The following is a 5,164-nucleotide window of genomic DNA, read 5'->3' as shown; positions in this document are numbered from 1 at the left end:
AAAACGACATGAGGAAACAGTGAAGACATCAGGAAAATGGCTTTATGACAAGTGGCTCGACATTACGGTGCAACACTAGAGCTCAAAGCCCCCTGTGCCCTTTCTGCATGACTTACTTACTGGGAGCGTACAAAAGTAACTATTTTGATTCTTGTCAATGAATGATAACACAGATTCCCCCCCCCCCATCCTACAGCATATACAACACAACTGAATTCCTAATCAAGTTCTCTGATAATTCCAACTACGAATTTTGAAATATGGACCGAGTTGCATCTGATTTTAAGGGCCACAATAATTAAGCTAGATGGTATATAAAAAAAAACTAAATAAAAACAGCTAATTATATGTTAAGTGTTCCATGTATACAATGTGGAGGGGGGGGGGCGACTCGGCAGAACACAAACCCAGCCGAATCACTGACTTCCTGTTCTTAAAACCAAGAACCACATTGGTGCAGTTAATTAGAGGGACAAAGCCTACAGGAGATAAACTCACAGGTAAAGCTAAGAGCCGCCACAGGGTCCTGCTAAAGGGGCCACGGCTTGAAGCCAAACAGGACGAAATAGCTCTGCTAACATCATTCCTCACTTATTCTACAGGAATCTACTGTAAAGCCGCATTAACCACTGACTTCAGAAAGGAGTCACCTGGGACACTGGCAGCCACAAGAGGGCGCTACCTCCTACCTTCTCTTAGGGGCAAAAAAAAAAAAAAATCAAATTTATACCCTGTGATCAGCATAATAAGTCTCTCCCCAGCCTTCAACCCCCAAAAAAAGGACCCCATATGCTTAAGAGCACTCCAGGACAGAGCCCCCCCACAGGGGCAGGCCGTCGACAGGGAGGATATCCGTGCGAGGGACGGAATGTCTTACTTGCCTTGTGTTACATGTTGGCATGGCAGCAGTAGGTCAGTACTACTGAACAAATTATGAGCGAAGACTTAACGATCTTACAGGCCCCTAGCTGGGGACAAAGTGGGGAACAAAAATGAAAGAGCTGTAAGTATCAAAGCGGTAGCAGGGACTGCAAAAAAAATGTAAACACCAGGATACAAGCAGCGGTTTCCATTTCACCTGTCTATGGCACATTTACTGGCTTTGACGTGAAATACATTAACAGTTCTGCTGGATTCAAACTCTCTCCCCCCAGTGCTGCTTTGGTACAGCCTTCCTCTTGACTTGGATTACATGTGACTCACACTGGATAAGAAAGATTACGATGACAATCCGAAAAGGAGGAAAAAAATCAAAGAAAAACAAACTGACTGCACTTCTCACTTACCTTTCACTGAAACCGCGATCACTATCTTGTGGGCTGAGTCTTGCCATTTTTAACAGTTTAGGCTAAAGTGAGTGGGACACCGGAGCTCAAAATGTTACAATGCAGGGGTGGACGCAAAACGTTTTGCGATTAACTTTTGCAAAATAAATAGGTAAACTATTAAATGCCTGTATGGATTATGTCTATAATGGGCCGATTTCAGTGGGGTGGCGATATAGGAAGAAAAAAAAAAAATCATAAAAGATGCTAATGAGAAGTAGAAAATGTCTAAAATGTGACCCTTTCAACACTTTCAGAGTAAGACGACCTCATCTGTGCATGTTGTTATGGTAATATTATCCATCACTGACGTCATAACAGAATAGGGCATGGGGCACGATGTGAAAACTCCAGTGAAGCTGATAATCGTTCACCGGGAAAAAGGTCCGAAGTATTTTCTGCCTTTCGAGCGACACAGCAATGTAGGGAACGATTCTTCCGCAGCTCCCCATCGCTGTTAACGGGATGTGAAGTCATCGTTCTCAGTGTGCGGACATGGACGTGAGACACGGCACGTCTGCGAATACTGAAGCGTTTGGGGACTTGGTCGATCTCCCCCACATTTCAAGCACAGTCTATGGTAGTGTTTCCCAGCCCAGTCCTCGGGGGTACCCCCCCGGTCAGTCCACGTTTTTGCTTCCTCTCAGCACACCTGTACCAGGTATTCGGTGTTCCTGATTGGCTGGGAGCTAGGAGGGAGCGAAAATGTGGACAGTCGGCGGTTCCCCGAGGACTGGGATTGGGCAAACACAGGTGTACGGCAATGTGGAGGTATTCGTCAGTTAGGTGACGCGCAGATGACTCGATTTTAAATTTTCATGCAGCAAAACGACGCGGCTGATTCATCCGACTAACACTCAGCAATTAACCCGATATACAAATATTCCAGGGTACCCAGCAACAGGCAGCACAGGGACTGGCTACGTGACTGGTTTGGCAAGCCGCCAGCTGTAAGGCACGTTTCCCAAAGCCTTTGTTGCTAATAAGGTTATTTGCTAACAACATTAGATAACAACTGAATGGTTCCAACTATGCAAGTCGATAACATGAGGTTTTGGGAAACGTACCTTTTACATTAGCGGGGTCTCAATATCTTCATAATTTACAGCTGGATAAACAATGAGCGTAATGTAACTGTCAACTCATTACCTACATGTCTAATAAATGTTTAATAAATCCCATGAATATCTTTAAAAAAAAAAAAAAAAAACCTCAAATGTGCGGCTATTTTCAGCAGCTAGCTTTAAACATGATGCTGACATTTGACCCCCCAGTATCTTGTAATGAATTTTAAGCGGTGAGGTAACTTTGACAGGCTTTCTTTTCCTACTAATCAGTTACACAGAGACGAGTGTTTATTTTATGTATGTATGTGCGTGCGCGTGCGTGCGTGCGTGCGTGTGCGTGTGTGTGCATGCCTGCTTGAGTTCCATGTGCAGCAGTGGGACAGAAACACAGGAGGGTTGTGGGTCGGCTCCCCGGCGACAGAGACTGAGGGCGGGGTACCTGATCGTCACTGAGATAGTTGGGCAGGCCTCCGACAAAGAGCTTGTGTGGCGAGTCTGGAACCACGGTGGAGACGACCCCTGCAGACAGAGCGGCACGGCGCCCAAAGCCGGCCGATCACAGCAAACCGTCAACATGCCGGATAATGACCACGAGCAAACGGCGCGAGTGAAATAAGCCAACTTCAAATCAGTATGACGTCGTTATCTCCTATATAATATCAGATAAATGTAACTCCAGCAAAAAAATACCTAAATACTGGGGCAGTTTGACGACTGTTTTTTGTCTCTCCCATCTTGCTCTCCATGGGAGATGCTGACACATGCAGCACCAGTCAAAAGTATGGACACACCTGCTCTTAATGCATTTGTCTCTATTTTAGCTGTTATTCACCTTATAGTAAAAGGCCTTTGGGCATGGAAGTTATGCATATGAAGTACTGCAAAGACAAAATTTTTGTCTCTTCAAAATAGGAGCCATTGGCTTCGATGACAGCATTGCGGACTCAACCAGCTAACATATGTACCCACCTGGACCGTTTCTCCAACAGTCCTCGAGTTTCCACAAGTTCTGCGCGCAAGCTGGCTACCTTACTCTTACTCTCATCCAACTGATCCCAAACCAGCTCTATAGAGTTTAGGTTGGGGGGCTGTGGGGACCATCTCTTTCCTAGTTCACAAGGTAATAAGCTACTTGCATAACCTTCAAGGTGGGCTTTGGGTCATTATCTTGCTGAAAAACAAGTCATTTTCAGTAGGTGTGTCCAGAATTTTTAACTAGAATAGGAGCCAGCAACCCTAGAACAATTTGGGGGTTAGGGTCCTTGCTCAAGGGCCCAGTGGTGAAATCACTCTGCCAACCCTGCCAACCAGCAACCTTCTTTTCATGGGCAAACATCACAGAGCCACACAACACCCCTATGTTAACAGTAAGAAGTGAGTGACTGAGCTGTGTGTGTGTGTGTGTGGCTCAGCTGGTTAGGATGCCAGCGTTATCATCAGAAGATCACTGGTTCACATCACTGGTGATCACACCACTGGGCCGGCGAGTTTGCTCTAGGGACAGGCTGACCCTGATTTCTCAAAAAAAAAAAAAAAAAAAAACATTCTTCACTTTGGATAAAACTGTCTGCTAAATATTTACAACATTAAGTAAATAAAAGTGAAAGTCTCCCTCTTTATATGACAAGACATCCGCAGCTTGCGAAGGACAGTCAGTCCGTAACGAGTACAAAAAACTGGCCTTGCCGATCGGCTCTTCAAAGGTAAATAAAGATTAAGGTTATGACGGCGACAAGCAAAACGGACCTGGTACGTGGAAGGCGGGCTGCTCTGAGATGCCAGGCAGGGGGCGATAGTCGTAGGGCCGCCTGATTTTTAACGACTGACCCTGGAAAATGATGCCGTCGAAGGCCATTGCCTGCGTGGTCTCATCCACGGACCGAAACTAGGGCAGAACGAAGAACGTCGTTAATCAGGGAAGGCTGCGGTCTCCGCCTGGACACAGCAGCCATTAGGCAGGAAAGACTCTTACTTCAAGGAAGGCAAAGTTCTTGTCCTGGTTTATCTGAACAGCGAGGACGGGATTGGTGGGACCTTGACATAAGCCAGCCAATCGCATCTGGGTATTGAAGAAATCCGCCATGGCCTCCTAAAAAGACAGGCAGACACACTGAATGAAGACAGGCAGACGTCTGAAGACATCAAAACAGGCAAACGAGAAAAAAAATGACTGACAAGTCTAGTACATTTATCTATTTATTTTGCGGACACTTTCATCCAAAGCAACATACATTTCATTGAAGAAGCAGGACCAGACAGTTCCTAGAGCAAATAGTGCTTAAGGGCTGCGCTCGGGGGCCCAATGGTGAAATCACTCTGCTGCCCAAGGGATTTGAACCAACAACCTTCTTGTGACCGGCTCAGTGTCCTAACTCACTGAGCTACACATGACACCAGTATGCATGACAGAAGGCAACGCGGGACTTTGCCTGGACTCACCTCCGTCAGGCCGAAGGGGATGTTGCCGACATAAAGCCGCCTGGCCTGCCGGGTCATCTGGCTGCCGACCATCGGCACCTGGGTGGGCGTCACTGCCACGCCGCTGGTGGTGGATGTTGCCAGTAAAGCTATCGTGGGGATCTGCCCTGCAGCTGTGGGGAGGAGAAAGGGCTTCAAGACCCCAACCAGGGACGGCCAGAACATCCGGATCGTCGCCTTCATTTGCTTCTAACCCCTAGGTTTAAGCTCTCTTCACACTGTCTGAAATCATCCCAAGTGTTATTCCCTCTTTGACCAGCAGGGGGGAGGAGGGCACTCCAGAATAAATGCTTT

General features: G+C 46.7%; 1 long non-coding RNA gene across 1 annotated transcript; it reads right to left on the bottom strand.

Annotated features, from left to right (window-relative positions):
* Window positions 1-2,831: 2,831 nt before the first annotated feature.
* On the bottom strand, window positions 2,832-4,442 carry LOC125728830 (uncharacterized). The gene is made up of 3 exons (XR_007389408.1): window positions 4,365-4,442; window positions 4,139-4,277; window positions 2,832-2,911 (listed from the first exon to the last, which is right to left on the bottom strand). It is a non-coding gene; the product is annotated as an uncharacterized LOC125728830 (long non-coding RNA).
* Window positions 4,443-5,164: the final 722 nt, after the last annotated feature.

The sequence above is a fragment of the Brienomyrus brachyistius genome, unplaced genomic scaffold, assembly GCF_023856365.1.
Source record: "Brienomyrus brachyistius isolate T26 unplaced genomic scaffold, BBRACH_0.4 scaffold356, whole genome shotgun sequence".
NCBI lineage: Eukaryota > Metazoa > Chordata > Actinopteri > Osteoglossiformes > Mormyridae > Brienomyrus > Brienomyrus brachyistius.
This window is presented reverse-complemented; position numbering and strand designations above follow the sequence as displayed.